This window comes from Vicugna pacos, chromosome 25 (genome assembly GCF_048564905.1).
Source record: "Vicugna pacos chromosome 25, VicPac4, whole genome shotgun sequence".
Lineage (NCBI taxonomy): Eukaryota > Metazoa > Chordata > Mammalia > Artiodactyla > Camelidae > Vicugna > Vicugna pacos.
This window is the reverse complement of record NC_133011.1, coordinates 34,221,255-34,247,042: the sequence shown is the minus strand read 5'-3', so window position 1 is coordinate 34,247,042 and position 25,788 is coordinate 34,221,255. Positions and strand designations below refer to the sequence as shown.

Here is a 25,788-nt window from a genome sequence, read left to right as displayed (position 1 = left end):
TAATCAATCAATAATCCCATTTATCTTTTCAGCAACCCCAGAAGAAGGCATCATTATCTCCCTTTTCACATATAGTAAACAGTCCCCGTGAGGTCAAGTGACCTGCCCAAGGGCTCACAGGTATTATCAGCAGCAAAAGTGAAATTCGGACCCATGTCAGTCTGACCCCAGGTCCTACTCACTGTCCACTGCACCAGGACCCTCTCACCGAGATCACTGGGGCCTCTGCTCTCCTGGACTCTGTTGGTCTCCTTCTCCTCTGTCTGCAGAAAACCCCTTCTATATTTAGGATTATCTTCTTGGGGTAAATTCCCAGAAAAGGAGTTATGGTGTCAAAGGCTATGAACATATTTACAGCTCTTGTCCAAATGCTGTGTGAAGGCAGGCCATCATGTTCCTGAGGCCAAGGGAGGGGAAAATGATCTGCAAGACCAAAGAGCTTATTAGAGATGGGACCAGCAGCGCACCCAGCCTCCTCCACTCAGAGCCTCCCACTTCTGAAGTCTAGTGCTGCCTCCCACACAGGGAGGGTCTGAAGGAGACTGCAATAGCTTCCCCCCACTTCCTGAAAAACTCCCAGCCGATATCAAGGTGTTCTAGGCACTGGCAACTGTCCTTCAGGGTCACAGCATGAAGTTCCCAGGAAAGGCAATCAGTGATCACCAGCACACTGCGGGGGAACAGGCACACCGCCTAATGCAAACACCACTGCCATGTCTCCATGAGCACTACAGAGGAGTAGGCACTGGGGAGCGGAGGCTCAGGACGGGGAAGGCAGGTGGACCCACCACGTCTCTCCCAAGACCTCTGTTTACAACTTTAGGCACAAAAGTCCTGTCTAAAAAAAATGCAAGTTGTGCAGGGCAATGTGCACAAGATGCTCACACAGGCAACTGCGCGTGTCACACTGTGCTGTATCCCCTTCTGGTCCCCTTTAAACCATCCTAGCTTCAGTTTCTTTACCTGTCAAACGTTGGTAAGCTACAGGTGGATTTAGCTCCACAAGCAACAGCAACAAAGAAAGGGAGGAAGCAGTGCATCTCCAAGCAAAACTCAGAGGTCCTCGCAGGAAGAAGAGGGTATAAGCAAAGGCAATGCATAAATGCCCACTGTCCAAACGAGCGTGATGCTGGGTGACTCAACCAGCCTCACGGAACCTCAGCTTCCTGTGGCCAAAAAAAAAAAAAAAATGATTACAGTGAAACCTTGCTGAGGTTTTTGTGCACTTTGAAAGAAGTAACACACAAAGCCTGGAACCGTGTCTGGCAGAGAGCAGGAGTCCACAATCACATGAAATCATTTCCTTTCTTTTAGATGTAGTTTCATGTTTATTATACAGGGATTTACTCCGCTTCCTTTGCAGAAACCTGTCAGAAATATCTTTATTAGGACACAAATGTGCTTTCTTCTGAATAAAACAAATGTATTAGCCCCTGCCAAGTTCAGAGGCACCCAAGGTTAGCAGCCTTCTTTAGCACACACCCTGAAGGAGGGCAGACAGCGTGGGCTCGGGGAATTTTCCACGGGCCTGGAAGAGTTGTCCAAGTTATAAAAAGAATATTCATGTTTAAAAATTAAATGTTTGGTTGAAATATTTAAATGTTCCATTTTTCCCCCTGCCTGGTTGTTAATTCAGTATTAAAACAGAAAAGGAGTTGATTTACAGCCTCTGACATCAGCCTCTGGGGCTTTCTGGGTAGAAGCTCTCAACTCCGTCCTCAGAGTAATAATCATTTTAATAGGTCACCGTTTTCCGGGCGTCTACTCCATTCCAGGCGTCAGGACAGCTGCTGTGCAAGTGCGTGTCAACTGGTTTCCTCTGAATCTGAACTCCGAAAAGAAGCTGTGATCTGAACCCGCATTTTAAGGTGAGGAGACTGAGGCTCAGAGAGGTTTAAGGTAGTTTGTCCAAGATGACCCAGCTGGCCTGTGACAGAAGAGGGGGTGGGGTATTAATCCAGGTCTCTGCGACACTGAAGTCGGCCTCATTTCAACTGACAGTCACAGGTCAGGGAGATCAGATTCCAGACCGGCCAGGACTTAGTGCCACACCATCCACTTCTGCCTCCTCGCCTGTTGCTCTCAGGGACTTAAAGAAATCTGATTAGGGGCCAACAAGGTACTTGCAAACGAAGAAAGATTGCAGGATGAAAGCGAGTTCTTGTTATAAATCACTCATAACAGAGACAGGCATTTTGAAGCAGCACTTAAAGACACATCATCAGCAAAGTAATGAGATATTTATTGTTTTCAAGATTTACTGGCACTGTAATAAATGCCAGAATTGACAGCCGTCAGTGTGGGTGTAGGAGTCTGCAGGATGATAAGCCTGAACATTCCTCCTAGTATTTTGGAGGAAAACAGGAGAGCAGGTTGTGGCTCACGGGATGTGCTGTTCTTGGTCCATCTGTGGGTCCTTGTCCAGGAGAAACTTCTGCCAGCTTCAGAGTGTTCAGTGTCAGACCAGGAAGGAACCAGAGAACTCTCTTCAACCAGCCATCTATTGCACAGAGGGTAAAATGAGGACCAGAGAAGGGAAGTAACTTGCCCAAGGCCACACAGCAACCTGGTGGTGAACGGTGAACCCAGGACTCTAGTCTCCCCAGGCGGAACCCTTGACTCTGCCTTGCAGCTTCTGGAATATGCACTTCTTAGTGCCTGTGCCTGAAACACCTCTTGTGTTTGGTTGGATTTGTTTTTCAAATTTATAGGTTTTTTTCTAAGTCCTTCAAAAACAGAAGAAAGCATTTTCTGGTAAACATTGATTGGCAAGAAACTAGAAATGGATGGTAACACACACCAGAGAGAAGGAGAGGTGGGCATGACGTCTCTTAGCAGATTAAGAAAGAGGAATAATCAGGGAGAGCTAGAGATTCAGCCTGGGAACCAGCAGCCCAAGGCCCACCCCTGTGGAATTACAGCAGTCCCAGGAGGTCTCAGGAGCCCCAGGAACCGAAGGGGAGACCCCTGTTTACCTGGTGATGACAGCATATAAATGAAAGAGAAATAAGTGCCCGAAAGTCTTCCTCAGCAGAGTCTAAATTTCACACATAAATTCATACAAGAATGTCCTAGAGTCATGGATGGTGTGATCCTCATCACACACACACACACACACACACACACACACACATACACACACATATGCCAAGCTCAAAGACTGGCAATGAGAGAATTATATTCCAGCCTGGAGCAGAATTTCTCAATCTCAGCAGGATCAACACTGGGGGCCAGACGATTCTTTGTTGGGGGATCTGCCACGTGCGTCGCAGGGTGCATAGCAACATGCTGACCTCTACCCACTAGGAGCCAGCTCCCCCACCCCTGCCAGCCATGACAACCAAAAGTGTGTCCAGACATTGTCAGATGCACCCACCTCTGTTGAAAACCACTGATCTAAATGATGATTGATAGCATCTCATGGGTTTGGCCTTAGTATTTTTTTAAGTGTTGTTTTTTTGGCGTCCTCTATTTGCCTGGATTAGTACTCAGTGTTCACATTCAGTTCCCCTAAAAAGGAAAGTTACGCATTTTTCAAATTATAAAGCAAATTGCTCCCGTGGTTAACAGGGCTTCTGAGGAGTTCTGCAGCTTCTCCCATCTGGTCATCCCTGAGTCACATCCATCCGCCCAGCAATGCACATCTTGTTTGAAGGCAAAGCCAATGAACAAATGCAAAGATGTCCAAAGCCTGCTTCGAGAAGTCCCATCCTGTCCACTGAGTGACTGAAATACAAGGCCGATTTTCAGAATCTCCTGAAAAACTTTGTCAAGATACATATTTGTAAGTCCTGCCTGGGCTTTCCAAGATTTTTTTTTTAAATATCTCTCTACAGGAGATGGTGCTGATTAGACAGGGGTATGCGTCACTGCCAGAGCCGGCATTCTTTGTTCTTATTAAAAATCAAAATGGTTCTGTTCTTACTGCCCCCGTCACTGCAGCAGTGGGTAATTCACTGATGCACAGAGCAGCATGGGCATTTTCTGCACTCATGCATGCTGTCCAGATTTATTCACTCAAAGAGCCACTTTATAAACGTAACCTGAAAGCCAAGTGTTTCAAGTCCATGTCTGAACAGCTAGAACCGGCCAGGTCCCCCTAACACAGCCGAACCTGGTCAACCATTCCTCTGGCCACAATTACTGTCATGCCCTCAGCGACAGAGAGGGCGTGCGGCCCTAACCAACCCCTTACGCAGGTAGGACTTGAAACTCTTCCAGACACGTCTGTCTGGGACAGGACACCACTCAGGAAATTGGGAGACTTTCCAATTTTCTCTAGTTCTTGTCCTGCCACTCATGAGCTTGGACAAGTCATTTCACTGCCCTGGGTCTCAGTTTCCTCATCTGGAAAACCAAATTAGATAAAGACGGCTAGTACAAAACGTACGTGGGTTACATAACTTGCCCAAAGGTAGAGCTAGTTAGAAGCAGAACTGGGGTGGAAATCGCGGTCACCTGCTCACGCTATTCCCCCGACGGACACTCAGGGACGCCCATCTGCTTGTGCTAAACAACTTGCCTGGGTTCCAGGGCTCTTTAGATTATTTCTTCAAAAGACTGAAGAGACCTTGAGGGCTTATATTTTAACCCTTATCTGCCGCGAAATCAAGAAGAGACCTTGAAAATGTCTCCTCTTTGGATATTTATTTTCTTCATTTGCTAAATGAGTGTCTGCCTGCATGAATGAGAAAGAAGTAATGCAGCCATGTGCTCTCGTCACCAATGGCAGACACAGCAGACACTCTGCTGCTCACCCAGAAGCCGCTCTCCCCAGTGTCCCTCTTGCTAATGGACCCACACTATCCCCAGGATGCCTGTGTGCCAGGCAATGGCCCAGGATGACTCCCAGGATCTTTTGCCAGATGTCCACTTTCCCAGAATCCCTTGCAGCTAGAGGTAGTCATGGAATCCAGTTCTGATGAAAGAAACATAAAGTGAAGTCTGACGAGGAGTTTCCGAGGCAGGTTTTGATTTCCTGGGGAAAGCGAAAGAGAAGAGAGCTTGCTGGCCCTGTCCCTTCCCCCTGCCTTAAGTGTACCCATGATCCCTGGAGCACCGCAGACATCTTGGGAAGTCCAGGAGGCAGCAAGCCCTAGGACTAAGGATGGCAGGACTGAAAGTGCAGGCGGCCTGAGTCCTTCATGACGTGTGGGCCTGCCTGCCCAACCCCAGAAATGCCTCCCTCAGGACCTCTTGTTAAACAAACATTATAGATCCTTTTGGCTGAAGCAACTGTTAGTTAAAGATTCTGTAACGCTGCACAAATTCAAACAGCTGTTTGCTTTGCCTGGGGCCGGAATTCCATCCATTGATGTGGTCATGGTGATTATCTCTTGCTGATCAGAACCTCTTATCAGTAGCTGCATGTGCCTTTGATTAATACTAAATGGTGAAATGAATTGCTTTGTAACAAATGCAGTTTGTTTGGTAGACAGAAATCTTTCTAAATATGGAGCCCCTGAAGGAAGAAGAGAAATGTTATAAAGGAATCTTCAGTGGTGAAAGACAGGGAGTACCGTGCCAGCTACTCTGTTTGTTGGTCTTATGCGTTGGTCTTATGCACTCATCTTTGAGAACTTACTCTGTGCCCAGCACCGTGCAAGGTGGCAGGGCAGCAATGGACAATATAGGCAAGGGCTTGCTCTCATGGGGTCTAAGAACAGTGTTGTGACAGGCTATTCAAGAAAGGATTATAGATGAGATGAAGGTTACAAGAGATGAAGCAAGGTGCTGTATAGAAGCTCTAACAGCAGAAAGAGCTACCACATTGAGAAAGTCAGGAAGAGCCTCCCTGAGGAAGCAACATTTCAGCCGACAGCTAGAGAGTAAACGAGAGTTATCCTGGAGTAGATAAGGGAACAGAAAGTTCCAGAGAGAGGGGAGACTTACATTCAATCCTCAGGACAATCTTGTGCTATAAGACATGAAGAGAGATTAGCATTTCCATTTGTATCAGTCAGTATAGGCTAGGTTATGCCATTGTAACAAACAATCCAGAAATCTTTAAAAGTTTAAAGCAAAAAAAGTCAGTTTCTTACATATCCATCACAGGTGGTTGGGGGTTCTGCACCTTGTAATTCCTCAGGAACCCAGACTGATGGAGGCTCCATCTAGATCTGTTCTTCACAACCACAAAGACAAGGGAAAGAAAACATGACAAGCCATGCACTGACTCTTTAAAGCTTTCATCCAGAAGTGTCAATGTCACTTTTTCACAGGTCCACTGGTCAAAGCAAGTCACATCATCACAAGTGCAATCCCCCTGCAGGAAGGGGCATCAAATATGGGTGATCAGTGATATATTCTACCACCGCATTGCACAGATGCAAAAACAAGGTTTAAAGAGTTACATGATACGTTTGAGGTCACTCAGCTAGGAGGTGGCAGAGCAGGGATTTGGAATCAGGGTTTCCAACTCTAAGTCTAGAGCACTTTCCGCTGTGAACAGAGATGCACTGAAATGCCTACCGGGCTTGGAGATGCTATAGCAGACACCTAAGGAGAGCCGCACGCATCCTGCACACACTGGGCTCCGCGTGCTGGCCACCTGAGCAGACTGGTGACCACAGTGCCCAGCCAGGGATGCTTCCTTCCAGCCAGACTGGCCGGCGGGACAGAGAATGTGGGCTCCCCAGCCCTGTCCTTACTGTTCTGAGGCGTTCAAGTCTCCTTCAATCTGCTGCTCTGAAACTTCCAGACATCTGCAGGTCTGTGCTGCCAGGAGGGGCCCCCACCCCCTCCACAGGCACATTCTTCTTGGAACCACGGGTTTCCCAGCACAGAAGGCCGCTGTCACTGCTTCAGCTTGTTCCCAGTGTGGTTTCTGGCTTCTCACCTCCTCAGAGATGAGCCACCACTTCATGTCCTCAGATCCTGGCAGTGTCTTCCTGATCTCTGTCCCTGATCCAAGTCCAGACCAGGTAACAGTCACCCACACTTCAGACATTTGCAAGGGTTACGAGCCAAGATCTTGGCTAATATCCACGTGTGGTGCCAAATTGCTTCCTCCTGTAACTGTCGTCAAGGATAATCAGAATATCTAAGGAACGCCAGTTAGACTTCAGTGATGCTTTTAGGATAGCATGAAGGACACTTAAAAAGCTATTTAAGTAAATTCTGGGACTGAAATAAACTCAGGTTTGCATCCTGCCTCCCTCAGAAAATTCTATTGGTTCTGCCTTCAAAATGCATCCATGGTCTGACCACATCTCAGCTCCTCAGCAAACCACGGGTCCAGGCCACCGTCATCTCTCCAGAGGACTCCTTAACTTTGGTTCCCTTCCATCAATTCTCCACATTGATTCAAAACACCAGTCAGAGCAAGTCATTTTTTCTGCTGCAAACCTCCAGTGGTTTCCATCCCCCTCAGAATGGAAGCTGCTGTCCATAGAATGTCCCACTGGCCTCTCATGGTCTGTCCCTGTGGCCTGTGTGGTCTCCTCTCCTGACACCCTCCTCTCAGTCTCACACGCCAGCCACACCAGGGTCCTGGTGGTGCTTGAACACTCTAGACACTGCCCTGCCAGTGTCTGGCCAATGCGTCCATTCCTTTTTCTGTCCCATCCTGCCCAGTGCATGGTACCCACACTCACCTCTGAGTCTTTGCACATATGTTGCCTTCCCGGTGGGGGATGCCTGCCCCCCTTACTTAAAATTGAATGACTGCCCACAACCAGTCCTGCCCTGTACGCCTTACCCCTTCTCTGCTTTATTTTTCTCCGTAGCGTTTGTCACTGTCCAATATAGACGATGTCTACTGCGTAGTTTATCACCTGTCTCTGCCCGCTTGAACAAAAGCTTGATGAGGACAGAGTTGTTTGTCCTTTGCTGTTCACCGTGTAACAACGCTGATGACAGAACAGGGCCCCGGCACACAGGAGGAGCTCAGTGAACATTTACTGAAGCAGAGAATTCCGTGACACCCTCATGGCAGTCGCCTTAACCACGAACCTGTGCCTGAGAAGGAAGCACCCTGCAGAATCTCCAGCAACGTGAAGCACAGGCTCTGGAAGGAAGGAGAGCCTGGTTTGAATGCCGAGTCCGGCACTTGCTGTCTAGGCACCTGTTACCTCTGGGCAACCACGTCTCTGCAAAAGGAGACATTCGTTCACACGGTTTTTCAGAGGAATAAGTGAGATAAGGCACGTGGCGCATCTCACACAGCGTCTGGCCCAGAATCCACACTTGAGAACTGACAGCAGCTCTTCCTGATCATCACATGACAGTGCCTAGATGCCACGCAGCCAGCGGCGGTGGGGCCGCCCGCGGCTCGCGCGCCAGCTCGGCCCCCGCTCCGGCAAGCGGGCCTCGCCGCCCTTGAAATTCAAGTTTGGCCTCCACAGAGTGACAAATTATCATACGACATGGCTCTTCAGAGGCTCTGCCAAATAGTCAGAATCACAAGGTTAAGTTTCAAACACCAAGGTTTCCTGAAATATTAATTAACATTGGAAGAAAAAGAAGCAACACAGTGGAAAACTATGAGGAAGACTTGGAGGAGATTTGTAGAATTAGAGAATTTCAACTAGCAGGGGCCACACAGCATGTCCATTCCTGCCCCTGCCCTGTTGCACAGATTACCAAGAGGTCCAGCAGGGCCTGGACAAGTGAGGGCCACCAGGCACCCTGCCCTGAGAGCGTGCACCTGCTATAACCACGTGCCTGCGTGCCCTGGGACCCTAGCCCCAGCCCTACAGTCCAGTAGGCAGAGAACCATGGTGCGATGGAATAGAAAACTGCCGGCTCACCTTTCACAGCACCTCTGCCCCGTATGATGATAAAATACAGGAGCTCTAGCTAGTCTGTCTCTTCTTTTTCTTTTGTTGAAGCCTGCACTAGTCTCGGGGTGAAGAACCCCAGGTTCCACCCCTGCTCACAGCGTACATCTGGACTGGCAGCAAACACTTAATTTCAGATCGTACAGCCTGCCCTCGACCGGGGCAGACTAGACAGAGAGCAGAGATCCTCGACCCCAGCTGCCGTCCTATGAATGTAACATCCCAGACCCCGTCCCTGGCACCCCCTGGCTCAGCATCAGCACACTTATAAATTGCAACCTGCCTCTTGCCCTTCTGCGAACTGACCCAACACCCACTGGCCTGGCAAAGCTGTATCTGCTCTGTTACTGCCACACGGGAGTTTTCAGAGGCACAAGTGAAGCCATCAGAGCAGCATCCAGGTCAGGTGTGAGGCTCACGGGAACGTGCACGGGCTTGAATGACAGATGCCCTCACATCAGCACACTGGCTCTGCCCTCACTAGCTCTGAGTTTGTAGACAAAGCTAGCAACTTCCATCTCCTTATGAGGCAAGGCAGTTCAGGGCTGTTATGAACAACAGTGTATACAAGATATATACAAGAGGAGAGCATTGATGAATTGTTGCATTTTTGTTACCTTCTAAAACATCTCTTGCTTCTCCATCTGGTACTTGGACTACTGCTGTATCCACCCTGTGGGGCTCCCTGCCTGTAGTCTTGCCCCTCCTCATCCTTCCTCCAGGGCTGCCAAAGAGATGCTGCCTAAAACCTAAGCACAACCATGCCACTTCCCTGCATAAATCTCCATAGGAGATAAAAGCACCCAGAGCTGAGGGAACCTACTCTTCTAAGTGTCTCCAAGGACTTGCTCTCAGGGGCCACACCAGAGCTTGCCACAGTTCTATCTCCTTCCATAGACTATTTGATTGAACAAACGTCCATTGAGCGCTTAATCCATGGAGGGACTGTCCCAGGTACTGACAATACAGTCATTTCCCCCCACTTAACCAGTTTTGCTTTTCATGGTTTCAGTTACTTGAGGTCATAAGATATTAAATGGAAAAGTCCAGAAGTAAGCAATTCATAAGCTTTAAATTGCATGCCATTCTGAGCAACGTGATGAAATTTTATGCGTCCCCACTGTGCCTTACCTGGATCCCCACACACCGACATTGTCTGTTCCCCACATTCAAGCACTGGTATCATCGGGGCCCCGTGAACCAGGATCACCTGAAGCAGATACATCAGAAGGTCAGTAGCAGCCTAACACTTCACACGGTGCCTGTGTCATTCCCCTCATCTCATCACAGAGGCATTTTATCATCTCACATCATCATCAGAAGAAGGGTGAGTAGAGTACAATCAGATATTTTAAGAGAGAGAGAGAGACCACATTCACGTACATTTTATTACAGTCTATAAATTTTGTAATTGTATTTTATTAATATTGTGCCTAATTTATAAACTGAACTTTGTCAGTAGGTGTGTACGTACAGGAAAAAACATAGGACAGAAGTGACGGAGGCAAATTCCCTGTCCCCAGAGTGTGACAGTCTAGTGGTCCACAGGCAAATACCAAGGTGCCCTGAGACATCACAACAGTAACAGATTAGGAGCTCAGGGAGGAGGTGGTCAACCCACTGGAGGCGGTCAGAAAGCGTCTTCGAGCAGGTGATGCTCTGTGGTTGTAGGATAACGTCAGCCCCCTCCTTGAGGAAGCAAAAGAGTCATCAGAAGTGTGTCTTCCTCTAGGAAGAGAATCAGCTTTTAATTAAAAGGAATCTATGTGGCTCCTTGGATTAAAAGTACTTTGTTATTCAGATGCTGGGCTGGAGAATATTTTAGGATATGCTGATAAGGAAGCAAGAAATGCTTTTGGCCATTTCTAAACCTAAAGCAACAAGGAGCCCTGTTCATGTGTCAACACGCTGGGCCCACAAAGGACAGATGAACAGGTCTTCCCGCCCAGAGAGAACAGGGCGGTCATCACATCTTAAACCCCAGGGTTGCTAAGACGCCTCCATCGTTTTTGCTAAAATCTCTACTCCTGCGGCCCACAGAGAGTGACTCAGCAGGGCTGGGCTGGGGTCGGCCTTGCACACTTCCAGAAAAGTCCCCAAGGCTGTCCAAGACAAACAGTGCACAGATCACACACTGAAAAATTCTGGAGGAGGGGCCGGGTACGGCATGGATGAAAGCAAAGGTGTGGGAATCACTCCGCTGCCTTCAAGGAATTGCAAGCAGTTCAGAATGGGAGGTCGGGAGGTGAGGCTGGAGACCACGGCTGCAGAGGACCGGGGCTCATCCTCACGGCTGACAAAATCGACCGTCCGCAGAAAAGAATGCAAGTGCTACCTCTGACGCCTCCAATCTCAGGGCTGACCAGTGCAGTCCAGTCAGTCCATAAAGCCACACCAGCTGCACTTCTGCAGGTCCCTTTTTAAATTTTTACTTACTTACACATGTATTTATTTTTGCCACCACTGGTCACTGAGATTCACCCCCCATCACTCATTCCCCAGAACAAAGACTGAGATCCTCACTCTCACAGCCTTTTCTCCAGCACTCTGCCTCTGTCCCGAGAAGGAAGCTATGGCTTCTTGTCTCCATTCTACCAGCAGCCTCCCAGGGGGGTGGGGTCTGCCCTCCATCCACAGCATGTCCCCCTCCCCCAGGAGAGCTCAGATCCCAGATCCTGTGCTGTTTCTTTCTCGCTCCTCGGCCCCCACATGGCGACAGAAATATATGTGGCTTATTCTGAATCAAAAGCCTCTCTCCCTTCCAGCCCTCCACAGCTCTCTTTCCCTGGATCGATAGGATTAGAAACGGCTGATTTAATTAGTCTAGTTGCAGCTTCGCTTTATTACTTTCTCATTTACAGTGAAATAATGGGGAGCAACCAAAAGGAATTTGTCATTATCTGAGGAACCGATGAGGCTGGGGAGGATGCCAATTTCTGGACTCAGCTGCAGCCCTTAGCTCGAGGCAGACAAGGGAAGTCACTGCCTTTCCAAGAAAATCAGGATTTGTGACAGTTTGTGGAGTCCAGCAGGCAGCTGGGACCAATAGCCCTGGACCTCGGTGTTTCTAATAATCACCCAAGGGACCTGAGTGGGAAATCTGCTTCTGCCGCTTTCTGTGGGACCATGGACAGGTCGCTGACCTTGCTGACAGGCACTCCAGCCCGTCTCTGCATTTGACTCCCCTCTGGAGAGTTTCTGCATCACGATTCTGGGTACCAGCCCAATCATTGCGATTCCTTGGGTCCGGGTGGGGCCCAGGAGTCCGCCTTTTGAGACGACGACCAGGTGACTCTGATCCACGCCAGCACTGAGAAGTGCCCGACTGGACACATCCAGCCCGTGGTCCCCGTGGGCCGCCCTGCCTCGTTGCACACACTCACCCTCACACGTCACACATGTCGGCTGCAGAGACATTCTCCCCAGTGCCCTAACGCCACTTCTTTTCCCTGCTCCTTATTCCACGTGTACTGTCTTCCCGCCGAGGGTTTCCTTCTCCTCCTCCACCCCCACTTCTCCCTCCAACTAGCAAACGCTTCCTCCCCATAAAGGCCCCCAACAACTGTCACCACCTCCACACAGCCCACCCTGGTTCTCAGAGGGAGAGCCTGTCACACGGAACATTCGGTTCAATCCTCCGTCAGAGCACACGCTTAATTACATATGCAGTTTCCAAGCCCTCCTCCCAGCCAGGTAATGAGATCTTTGGACTCCTGTTCTGTTCATCTCAGGATCCTCAGAAGCCAAAAGAGTGTCTGACACCAAGTGGGTATTCAAAATATGTATGCCTGATTAAAGAATCAATCGATCAGTCGATCAATCAACTTCAAGCCTATCTCATTGTTTATTCAGCCTCAGCTCTCAGCTCAGGAATAATAAAATGTATAGTTGTCTAAGTGATGTGATTTCAGGGAGATCAATAACTCACTCCATGCCCCAAAATAGCTCCCCTCCAATCCCATTATGGTGCATGAAATTCTCACCATTAGTTTATACGCATTTAATGCCACCAATATTGATTGTGACCAGAACTGTATGAGGTAAACCTGAAATTGTAGGGGGACCCTGTCTAGCGGGCCTCTCTGAGCAGAACCTTGGAGGGGCTACTCTTCATATGGAGTGGAAGATTTTCAGGAAGAGTTTCTGGCTCTTGGAGAGTCTGTGGCTTTATTCTCTGAAAGAAGGGACAAGCAGGGGAGGAGGAACAGATAAAGTGGCTGGGAAGAGATAAGGAGGTGCCTTGCGGGCATCCTGAGTTGAGCATCTCAGGGGAGGTGGCCAGGCGGTGACAGAGGTAAGACTCTGGCGCTCAGAGTAAAAGTGTTCTGGGATGCAGTGACTGAGGGAGCCACCCAAGCGTAGGCAGGCCCAGAACACGCAAGGGGGAGATGACGTCACACTAGGAAAGGATGCAGCATAAGAAAGAAAGACAGCCAAGGACCAAAGACAGGGAAAATCTCTTCACGGAGCGAAGTTAAGGCACCTGACATTCAGCCAAGCCCTTAAACATGATCATCATCGCGCTCAATTAACATGTGCTGAATGAACAAAAAAATACGTAAGTGAATGGATGAACCTTGTGTTGTAAATTCTATTATTTCCACTTTCTTGGTGAGGCGGCTAGAGTGTAGGGAGCAAAACGACTTATCCAGGATTATGCAGTGGAGGCAGAGATGAAATTCACTCAGTTTTGTCTGATTTATCCGTCTTTACTGCCTTCTTTTGTGTTAAATAGGCATTTTCTAACCTCGGGGTTACCTCCACATGGAAGCTCTTCGTCACCCTGTCGTCAGTCTAGCCCATGCCCCTGACCGAGTTGGGAACCCGTTTTCTGGGTTCCCACAGCCAAAGGAGAGACAGCTCTGGGCTGTCAGCTCCTTGAGGGCAGCAATTTTTTTTTTTTTTTTTTTTTTGCCATCACTACGTTCTCACACGGAGCCTGGCACATAAAGGACTTCAATAAATGCTATTTAGGGGGAAAGATTATAAGTAAATAGGTAATTACAATCGTGTGTGCTCAGTGCTAAGATGGAAAAGCACAAGGCACTGAAGAACCCCAGGGAAAGATGGTTCCAACTCAGACTTGGGGTCAGGGCAGCCTTCCTAGGGCTCAGCAGACGAATAGGAGTTAGTCTACCGGGAAAGAGGGGATAACACACTAGGAAGACAGATCTAATGTAGTGTTTCCCAAAATAGGGAGTGTGCGTTACTACAGAAGATAATTTTAGTTAATGTGGGGAGCACCTTTATTTTTCATTTCAATAGTTATAAATTTGTTTTCATGTGAATTAGAAAAAAAAATCATACATACACACACATGCATACATACACATGTCCAGTATGTTAAATACATGATTTTGCACCTACTGTAGCTAAGTTAAAACCTACATTTTTGTGGGGGGCGGTAATTAGGTTTATTTATTTTTAGAGGAAATACTAGGGATTGGACCCAGGACCTCCTGCATGCTAAGCATGCACTCTACCACTTGAGCGATACCCTCCCCACTAAAACCTACTTTAAGTAACAGCTAGTCTTAAAAATAAATATTAACAAAATAAAGGCACTGGTGGCATGTGAATATGGCAAAATTGTGGAGGTGATATTTGAGAACCTGGAATTTGGGAAGCATTAAGTAAAGGCAGGGAGGTGTGAAACAGCTCGGGGCAAGTGAACGCTACAGGCAGTTTAAACTGGTGGAATCGTAAACTAGACATTGGGGACATTGTGGGAATGGGTCTGGACACTTTGGAAGGGACCACATCATGCAAACCTTCAAACGCTTGCCAGATAGCTTGGGACTTCTGAGGGCAGAGCATCAGGGAGGGGTCAGAGCCAAGAAGGTGGTCAGGATTTTGGTTTAAGCAGATGGGACACTCGGTCCCAACACTTCAAAAGTCTTGAGAAATGTCTGCCAGCTCAAACAGTCACAGCTGTGAGCCAAGATAAACATACCAGAATATTCAGGGTAGAATCATCCATGATGGCAAAAAACGACAAAGAAGCTAAATGTGGGACAAGAGAGTGAGTCCATAGCAGCAGATCCATGCGTGAAGGAGGCAGCTGCAAAGTCGTTTTTAAAAATACACAAGAACGTGGGAGAAGAGCTCACACATAAAGTTAAGTGAAAGATCTAGATAGAAGTCTGTACATTCGGCAGGACACAGACGTACACACTCACTACAGGAAAAAAATTGAAAGGACATACACGCACACAAACACACAAATATATTATAAATATGGAAGTGTTTAGGGCTGTGATATGCTTATAATTTTTTTAAACTTTCAGATTCCCTAAAATTTTTACCATGAATAGTATTTCATTTCCTTATTTTTCTTCTATTTCTTTTTATTCAGGGAAAAAAAAGTTGTTTTTAGAAAGAAAAAGACATTTTCACCAAGATGATGCTGAAAGAGAAGAAAGATGCCCTTCCGCCTCAAAACAGAAGCCAAAGCAAAAGCTCTGGAGGCCAAGAAAGCAGAGGAGAAGGTGTCCACTCAAAAAAAAAAAAACAAAACCCCACATGTTACTCACATTCCAGCAGGTAAGACCTGGCAGCTCTCAAGGCAGCCCAAGTCTAAAAGAGCACTGCCGGGAGGGGCAAGTTCAACCACTATTCCATCATCACACTCCCCTGGCGATGGAGTCCGCTGTGAACAAGACCAAAGACAACTACACGGTCACGTTCCTTGCGGACATCCAGGCCGACAAGCACCAGATCAAACAAGTTGTGATGGAGGGTGACCTTGTTGGGCCAAGGTCAACCCCTCAGTTGGGTCTGATGGAGTGAAGAAGAGGACGTTCCACTGGCCCCTGACTATGACGCTTGGGATGTTACCACCAAAACTGGGATCATCTGACCTGGCTTTGTCACCTCCAAGCAAAGACAAAGACGGAGAAGGAAGTCACTGAGGACTGTTCGTTGCTGCCCCTGTAATAATCTCCCCAGAAAAAAAGGGGAAAAGAACAGGTCCTGTGACTGATTTTAAAAATCAGAGGATGTGTTCAAATTCCCTGTTACAGTCACTCCCCTTTCGTCTCCCGCCGGCTGCGCGCTGATACAAAGAGTGGGGCCCTTGTTCCTGTGACCCCGGGCTTGTCCTCATCAGTGACAGGCTGGCAGAACAATTTTCTGAATCAAAACCAGGGGAAGTGGAAGAGGAGGATTTCTGATTAGACCCCAGTGTTTGTCCTGTGCAAACAAACTTCAAAGGGGGACAGAGAGAGAAAAGGAAAATTCTCCCTGTAAGTGTGAGGGAAAATCTATTTTCTTTATACTCCAGATAATTATTTTAATGATCCGATCCTGTTGAAGCAACGAACCAAAATGGAGTTAAGGCTTGTTTTTGTGCTGTTTAATGTTACCCCCCTCCTATTCATTCATTGATTGAATCATAGAATTTCAGCGCTGGAGATGCCCACAAGTTCCTCTGGACCAACTCTTTCATTTTGCAGAAGGGAAACTGAGGCTCAGTTTGGGGTTGATTCAGAATTTAGTCAAGGAAATACTACAAAGACAAGAATCAGGAAGAACAGCTGGGACGTGGTAAAAAATATTATATGATTTGAAATTAAGCAAAATTCCAATATTTCTTATCCATGTAGCCTTCAATAAATGTCTTATTGCCACTGAGGGACTCAACTCCACAAATGTAAATGGGATGATATTGCCCACTGAGTGAATGTCTGGAAAACACTGGACAAGGGCTGGACATACGGTCAGGTCTCAATATTGGCCACACACTGTACAAAGCACATGACACACATGCGTCACACATCACTGTACGTTGACTGTGAGGTCGAAAGTGACCACTACCATCCTTTGTTGCAGACTAAGAAGGCCAAGTTGCCAAGCTAGAAAGTGGCCGTCAATATTCATACACAATTCACAAAATCAAGAATCGAAGCCATTAAATACTATTATACCGTTCACCTCAGTAAGTCCTACTACTTCAGACTCTTAAATCAGTAGTGAAAGCATTACAAACCTGCCAGGTGCTTAGAATTTAAGGAGTTACCATTCTTCCCAAATATCCAGCGTGGCTGGGGTTATTCTCAGATTCAGAATTGATCTGAATCAGCGGTTTCATCTCTGGAAGTCTTTGCTAAGTGATAACTCAGGCTCATTTCATGTGGTTTCTGAAGGTCATTTGATTATATATACAAATGCAGATCATCTGATCGCCTTGGGATAAGTACACACAGGACCAACATGGTCCTGTGTATGAAGCAGAAATGTAACTCTCAGAAGCAACCGCCGGACTCCGAGTCAGGAATCCCATGATCCTATGCTGACTCCACCACTTACAACCTTCATGACCAAGGACATAGTGCCTGACTGTGCTGAACCTCAATTTCTGCATCCATAAAATGGGAACCCAGATTCAAATTAGGACAAAATAGTGTTGTCGCATGTGTGTTAGCCAGATACTGATCAAATTTAAATGGGAAATTCAAGATCCCCCAGTCCAGGGGTCACACACGCAAACGCCCGTAGGTGCTGGGCAGTTGATACAGTGAGTGACACAGACTCGGACAACTGGGAGACATGGGGGCAGTGGTGAAGTAAGAATTCTCTTTGAAAGAACTGTTGGAGTCCAGCTTTGTGCGGAGATGTGGACTCAGGAACTCTAGATTTCTCCTATTATCAACGGGGGACAGAAATTTCATTTTTTTTTTAGTGAAACCCATTCTGAGTTTTAATTGCTGGTAATTAGCTCAAATTATTTTAGGTACCATATAGGCCAGACAGACATTTCTGAGGGCTAGATTTGTTCCTTGGGCTGATGGTTCATGACTTTTGAGTCTAACCCATCTGTCTCCCATCCCAAGCAAGGACACTGACCTGTGAGGTGAATGGAGTGGCCTGTCATCACCAGGGCCAGATCCAAGTGTCCTTCCACCCTCTTCCGTAGCACCTGCTGCTCCTCCTCTGACTCTCCAGAGTGGACTGAAAAAGGAAGATGCCAAATTCAAACAGCAGCAAAAGGTCCCTCCTCCTCCGCCCCGGCGAGGTCATTCGGCCAGAGCACAAGGCACAAAAGAGACGATCTGCCTCCTCATCTTCTGACCGCGAGGAAAGAAACACTGGGCTCACACCAAGGTTCGGAGAGACTTCTTTCTCTTTCAGACATTGATGTATCTGCATATTCATAAAGTCTCCATCGTTTTTTCTAATAATGCCCACCGTCGCTTCTCTATTCCTCATTTGTTATCTCCTAACTATTGAGCAAAAATACCCCCAAGTGGCTGTACTCTTTCTTCCCCAGAAAGACAGGCTGTTGCCAAGAGAACCAGCTTCAGAAGTCAGAACCGCGGAGAAGAAAGGCTCAGGTTACACAGAAACAATTATGCCCAAGACCCTGACTGGATGATTAGCAGCCCAAAACTCAGCTTTAAGCAATTATCTACTCCACGCCCAGGAAAAATAAAGCACAAGTCATTTCTTAACTGTCCTTCCTAGCAAAGGAGAGGAAAAGATGCTTCTTGCAACGTGTGGGAGAGGTCCTATTAATGAGGCAGAAAACAAATTCTCGGAGGAAAAATAATTGCGTCTATCCACACAACTCGCTGGTGGCTTTTCTTCCATTATTAAAAGGTTTTTTTAAAAGATCGAAAAAAGCAAGTAATTTAAATCTCTATTTATAGCCCAGTTGTATTTCTGTATCAAGGCCTGTAAAAAGATCAGATCATCCTTTTCAAATTTCACAAATGACTTATTGTCTCCTGTGAATCATCAGACCTTCAGCTCAAGACAGCATGAATGGATTTCAGATCGTCCATGTGCTGGGTCCAGAGTTGAGCAGGACTGATTGGCAAGACCTCAAGGAGTTCAGTCTTCTGAGCTCAGAGTCTAGGGGTGGAGAAGCTGACACCAAACCAGCTCATCACAGCACAATGCAACACTTGTGAGTCTGAACGTCTACACCAAGTCTACACTGTGGAAGCAGAGGAAGGAACAATAGCAGTATCTGGCAGTCAAGGAAGGCTGCATGGAAGAGATGACATCAGTGGACATTGAAGGATGAATAGAAGTTTGCCAGAGAAACAAGGTAGTAGATTGTCATCAGAGAAGACAAGTGATATATGGTGACAGGTGTGAAAATCCTTCAGGGGACCCTGTGTAATTGATGATGGGGTCCTCTGGTGCACAGGATGGAGGGCAGCACCTGTGATTTTCTGCAAAGTGCTTTCATTTTATTATTTCATTCGATCCTTAAAACAGCCCAAAGCCCATGAAACCAGGACTTGTAAAGAGCCAGGCACTCGGGTGGGTACTTTGCATTTATAATTTGATTTAATCCTCCTATCAGGACTTTGCTGGGGAAAGTCTTCCTATCCACATTTTGCAAACCAGAGTCCAAGTCATCGGGTCCCTAGGTGCCTGCCCCAGGTCACAGAGCAGGAGAGATGGGATTCAGACCCAGGCCATCTTGCTCCAAGGGCCACGCTCTCCATCACGCATGTGCTGCCCACGTGCTGCGGGTGGTTAATAACTAACCACAAAAGGCACAGGGAACCGAAAGGCAGGGGCCGAACTGGGGGCTGGGCCTTCCCCTCCAGCATTCCGGCTCTCTCTACTCCACGTGTGGCCCGAGGTGACCAGTTTCCAGCAAAACCCTTGCAGTCTCCACGGAGAGCAAGAGTTTAGGCCAATCAGTGTCAGATGGTGCCAGTCCTGTGACTTCAAACCACCGGCTCTCCCTTCTTCCCTGCGCACGGGCCTGGGGAGCACATAGCAACCAGCGCAGCAGCTCTGGTGGAAATCTCCTTGTCAGCAGACTAGAGCCACCCTCCAACGCGCCCTGATGCATAGTCTCACTGGGACGTTTTCATCGAGTTATTTATTCCCAACCTCGGCTTCATTCTCCCCTCCTTACACACACTGACGCCACCCATGTCTAAATCTCTTAAAGGCGGGAGGTGGGCCAACTCAGAAGCAGAGAGTGAATCTGAATCCCAGCTTTGCATTTTATTCACATCTCGGGAGTGGAGATCCCTCGGCTATAAATTGGGATTTATCCATTCAACACGTATTTATCGGGGACCTCTAGTGTGCATAGAATTCCCGGTCAGCAAAAAGAACCTATCCCTGCCTCGTAGAATCTACAATCAGGCAGGAAAGAAAAGCAATGAAATCAACCATTGCGATCAATTTGAGAAGCATGCAGTCAGAAGAAATGGTTCTTGGAGCCAGGAGGGTGATATTTCCAATTTTCATCCAGGTGGTTGGAAGCAGATTTATATCCAGTGCCTGGGAGCACTTCGGAAGAAGTGTGGGCAGGATCAGGAGGCCATGGAAAGAAGAGAGGCTTTAGGTTCAGACAAGATCACATGCCACTGTTTACTGGACACAATTTTCCTCATCTATAAAATGGGTATATTAGAAGACCTACTGCTCATCTTTGTTCCTTTTTTTTTTCTTTAGAATTAAACGTGATAACATCTTTTCCAAATCTGGCACACAGTAGGTAGATTTTCAACCCTAGTCAGTCCTGTCCTCTGTGCCCGGAGTGCAGATGACAGCGATGGCCACGCAAGGCCTGAGTTTAGGGTCATATCGGGACACAGGTGATCACTGAGTCACTCTTTCCTCTTTTAATCAGTCCCTTATAATTGTAGGAAACCCAAAAATGTGCACGAAGCCGGGTGAGGCGCAAAGACGCCTGTATAAAAACACAGAAGAAATCTGGCTCCAGCCACAACCAGGGGACCAACCTCCTATGTGTCCCTGGGCCTCTCTGCTCAATTTTCTTTTCACCTGCCAACAGGACAGTAGTATCTACACCAATCGTCCCAGGGTAATTAATGGCCTAAAGATCAGAATCTGATGAAACAAGTAAATTACAAGCAGTGGAAAGCCATCCAGGTGAGGTGATTAATGCCCTCAGCGCTGTCGTGATTACTGTTGTGCAGAAGCTGGGCCACCTTCTTAAATGGAGTTTATGATAAATCACAGTGATGATGTGCAGATGGAAAAAAGCCACTCCCACTTCCCTTTCCCTGGGCACAATAGAAAGATCATGGTCCTCATAATCAGAAAGACTAGGACTAGACTCCCATCTCAGTCACTTTCAGCTGTGTGACCTTGGTGATTTTAATTAACCTCTCTGAGCCTCCATTACTTCATCTGCAAAATGGGGAAGAGCAATACATTCTCCAGAGCAGAGTGTTCTGAGGAGGCAAAGGGCCCATGTCAAGTGCCTGAAATATCGTAGGATCGCCATTAACCTGCGGACGCAGGTGAGCAGTGTTAACTTCCCCGCTGCCCCTCTGGAAGCCTGACTTCCCAGCTCCTTAGTGATCTCACAGAGCCAAGCGCTTGTTCTGTGGTCATGCTCTTCTCTGGGGTAGTTGTTCTCTGAGATTCTGCCAGCATCCTGAAAGCTCAACTCCATCAACGGCTGGCCCCTCAGCCTCCTCCTTTCCCATCTCAGGGAAGGGTTTACCTTCTCCTGTCTAAAAGCAGCCCCTCGACCCACACCCTCAGGCCCTACCTGTCCAAACTGTTTCCACGTCCTCTCTGGTCCTTCCTCACTCACCAGCGAGGCAGCCGCACCCCCTGAAAGGCCCCTCCCTCCATCTAACCAGCCTCAGGGTGTTTCCTTCCACCCCCCAAGCTCCTCCATCGCAGCTCGCTCATTGCTAATTACAGAACCTGCTTCTTGCCTCTCAGCCTAATTCCTCTAATTCCTTTGGGCTTGGATCTCCACGCTTTTCCTTTATGTCTCTCCCCTTCATCCCGTCCACAATGCTCAAATTCCTTGCGGCTGCAGGAAGTCACAGGCCTGCCCTGCTCACTGCCCAACACACACATTCAACAGTGCCGTGGCCCTGCTCCCCTGGGAGGAGAGCTCTGCCAGCTCCCCGGCTCCGTCTGGGACCCGTCTCCATCACTGAGCGGCTTCCACTGGAGACCTAAGCGTGCCGGGGATTGTGCTCCTGGTTACTTGAAATCTAGCATGTTAACTAAGAATTCGCCTAAATTTCCCTTTGGGAGTTCACCAGGGATATTCTTCTGAACCATGAAACAAGGAACCATCCCAGCCGTGGAAGATTCCATGGTGCCGGGGGACTGACAGAGAAGCAGGGCCTCTTGTCCAGAGTTGCAGGTGGCTCTGAAATCAAGAGTCAATTCGGAGTCTGGCAAGAGAGTGGACCAGAGCTCCAGGTGCCAGAGGAGAGCCTGGCCGGCTCAAAAGCTGAGGGCAAGGCCAGGAGACATCAGAGCCAGAGGTGGGGCTGGGAACTCAGGAGCCAAATGCAAGGAGCCAAAGGCCAGAAAGCTAAGTGGCTGGTGGGTCCAAACAGGCCTGCTGGCCACGTGTCTGCCTTGGTGGTACAGAAAGAAGGCTTTGTACATGAGGTCAGAGATGAGGTGGGCAACTTCCTTGCTGTCAAATCTGGTGGTCACTTCCCAGGACTCTTCCTCCTCAAATGACACGCCCCTTGATCCTCCAGACCACCTCCTACCTGCGACTCTCCCCTCTTCGGCATCCTCCCAGCTCTCTGCTTCTTCTCCGGACTCAGTTTCTATGTCCTCCCCTCTTCTTCCTCATGACCTTCCCCATGGCCGGGAAGGTCACCAGACTAGTCAGTGGAGGAACTCGGACACCCACCGGTCTTCCGCCGCCCAGTGGCTCTGCTTGTTCCCCGTCTGTCATAGTTTGGACAGCAGCAGCTAAGAGATGAAGACTGTTCACTGCGTGTAAGCTCAGCAAACACTTACTGTGGTACTGGACCTATGTCAGAGACGGCGGGTAATTCTAACACGAGTGGCTTTCAAGGTTTTAGATTAGAAGGTCGCTGGAGGGTGAGCATTTCACACCCAGAGACAAGGCTCCCCACCCCTGCCATCCACAGTCATTTTAGACCAGAGAGAAGGCCTTTCTCCAAGGTCCTGACGAGCACTGGGTACCCAGGAATCACCCCCACGTGCATTTGCACTAGAACCACGGCTGCTCTGTAGCTGCTGCATGCTGTATCTGCAAAAAGTATCAGCCCTGCCATCAATCCCCAGGCTTGTATGGTCTCTGAATTATTTAACGCTACATTCCAAGAGGCTGTGAATAATGGAATGGGGTGTAAATAATCTTATCTCTGTCTCTACATGCAGAGATTGTGAAGGGGCACCTAAAGACACTCAGTTCTGCCAGAATCTTACAACACCTGTGCATGATTAAAACCCAAACCAAATGCCCCTTAGATAACTGCTATTCCCTAGCAGGGGAAAGAAACGAGCAAGTGTCTCATCGTATTTCGTGTATGGAGAGAAGCAACTATACATGAGGTTTCAGGTTCATTTGCCTCCAGGATAATGACAGCACGACTTCAGAGCTGTATAGGGCCTGGCAGATCCCCCAGTTCACTCACATGCCTTACAGGGACGGGCAGGGCGGTTTTCCTCACTGACAGACAAGGAGATTGAGCCCCGGGGAGATTACCTGGCTTGCAGAGTTACGAGGAAGAAGCAAGCCCAGGGTTCTGGTCCTCTGATTTCCTTTCCAGCATTCTCCCTTTCCACCTTTCCACCCAGCTGATGGGGCATCATGGAAACGTGCCTTCATCTCCCAGTCATCATGCAAGTTCATGTGACCTACCTACGTTTCAGGCTTGTCTTTGCATCAGGTGGAATTTTGAGAGGGCGTGGGAAGGGATTCTTGTGACTGTCGTGCCCCACGCTGAGTGAGCGTCAGACATGCGACCTACCTACTTAGGCTGATAAGCCACTAAGGTAAAGGAAGGGGGAAATGAAGGTAAGCCGGGATGGAGGGCTTTGTCAGTGACCCCCTCCCCAAGCACCGGGGTGTGGTAGAAACAAGCTTTGGACCAAGAATCCAGGAATCGAGGAACCAGTTCTGATTCTGCCACCACCAGCTGGATGATCCTGGAGAAGCCTGAGCCCTGGGAACATCCAGTTTCTTATTCAACAAAACAAGGTAAGTAACAGTTGAGACCCCGCAGGGTTGCTGGGTGACTAAAATGGGAACCGTGTGTACTCGTGGAAGTGTTGTCCCCGTCTGCGTGTGAGCAGATGATCCTCGGATTGGGAGGGCGATACAGGAAGATGGACCCTCATCAGGCTTGTGGTACGTCGGGAGAATCTGCCATCTTCCCAGAGGCAAGGCGCTAACACAGCAGTGGAAATGTGAGTTCCTCAAGCCTGGTTCATAGGAACAGTCCACGTTCACCAAAAGCCTTCCATTGTTACCGTCCCTAGTCCTCTCCCAATTCTAAAGTCTCCATCATAGAAACCCACCTCCCTGGACAAGGGTGGAGGAGAATGTGGTCAGAAATGATAGGAGTAAACACACCGCCGCGACCTTCACCCTCATTTCAGAACTGTTTCTCCTCAGAGGTTTTTCTTCTCTTAGGAGCTCTGAATCTCTTGTGATAACCATCGCCTCCCCGTGTGTCCCTAAAGGACCATTTGAATCTGTGTCTCAGTACACATCTCGGGTCCTCCCCCGTGTCCACCATAACTGGAGACAAGGCTACCACAGTCACGTGGACATCAGCCAGGAAGTGGGTGGGTAGCATTTCAATGTAATTAAAGCAGGCTATTACTGGGAGGCCTTATTCAAAAAAGAAAAAAGTAAGGAAATCCAGGATGACAGAAAGCTGAAACAGCACCTCGCTGGGAAAACAATTGGGAAGAGCTATTAACCAGAACAGATTCAGTTCCAGACACCCCGCTGCTGAAGTGTCAAGACCAGAATAGCTTCCCAAAGTCTGATCAATGATTCCGCTTCCTCCCCAACACCGTGGAAGAGCCTCGGGGTAGGATGATAAAAGATTATACAAAAGGTGAGGCTTGTTCTGGCTGTTAACACCCATCCTTTCCCCTCTTCTCTTCCCAGTTTTATTGTGCCATTGAATTGTGATTATGTCTCCGATACTTCTGTGAGCATCCTGAAGGGAGAAAATTGCACCTCATTTTTCTTTATTTACTCAAAAATTTACTGAACATCTCCCCACAGGTGGTCCACAGACATCCTTAAATCAAAATGTCTAACAGTGAGCTCCTCACCTGCCCCTCAGATTAGTCCTTCCTCCTCACACCCCACCTCAATTGATGGCGCTGCAAACACCCTAATCACCAGGCGAGAAGGGAGGAGCTGCCCTTGACCCCTCCCACTCCTCCATGCCCTGTGTCCATCAGCCCTCAGTCAGGTAAGTTTTAGCCTTAGTGCTCAGTTGATTCCATGATATTTGTCAAATCCCTTGTGTATGCCATACTTTCTTCTAGTTCCAGAGACACCACGGTGGACGAAATGGACATAATGCCTGTGCCCATGGGTTCAAATCCAGCCCCATCCCTTATGAGTTTGGCAAATGGTTTATCCTCTGTTTAACTTAGGGTCCTCATCTGAAAAAAAAAATGGAGCTAAAATAGTGCCTACTTTTGGTATAATAAATAAACTGGTATACACATATGATGGAATACTATTCACCCTTTAAAAGGAAGGAAACCCTGGCACGTGCTACAATGTGGATGAATTTTGAATTATGCCACGTGATATAAGCCATAGAAAAACAGGGCAAATATTGTTGATTCCACTTAGATGAGGTACCTAACGTAGTCAAACTCATAGAACTAGGGAGCAGAAAGGTGTCTGCCAGGGGCTGGGAGAAGGGGGGTCTGGCGAGGTGCTATTTAATGGGTGTAGAGTTTCAGATTTGCAAGACAAAGTTGTAGAGCTGTGTTGCAGAACAACGTGAATAAACTTAAGAGCATGGAACTGCATACTCTGAAACGGTTAAGATGATAAATTGTGTATTCTGTCTTTTTCACCACAATTAAAAATGTTTTTACATCAACCTCAAGAAATAATGCCTGCCTCATAGGATTGCTATGAAGATCAAATACATGAGTTAATGTGTGTACTTAGAACGCAGTAAGAGTTCCTAATGCCACGTGTGTCTGCTGTGATGTGAATGATGATTGTAATGAGAGATACTAAAAGGCCTGGACTGGTACCCTGGTGACCTTACACCTATCCACATAA

The 25,788-nt window shown here is 47.9% G+C and overlaps 1 long non-coding RNA gene across 4 annotated transcripts in view; it reads right to left on the bottom strand.

The window, feature by feature from the left end:
• Nucleotides 1-2,221: 2,221 nt before the first annotated feature.
• Nucleotides 2,222-25,788, bottom strand: part of LOC116285404 (uncharacterized) — a 58,789-nt gene continuing 35,222 nt past the window's right edge. For 2 of the 4 annotated variants that reach the window (XR_012064243.1, XR_012064242.1), the window contains 4 exons: nucleotides 17,625-17,729; nucleotides 9,912-9,990; nucleotides 3,377-3,510; nucleotides 2,222-2,500 (listed from right to left, as the gene is read on the bottom strand). This is a non-coding gene — a long non-coding RNA (uncharacterized lncRNA). Of the gene's footprint in view, nucleotides 2,501-3,376; nucleotides 3,511-7,953; nucleotides 8,009-9,911; nucleotides 9,991-15,313; nucleotides 15,549-17,624; nucleotides 17,730-25,788 lie in introns of those variants that run through there. The other 2 variants (XR_012064244.1, XR_012064245.1) reach the window with 2 other exon arrangements.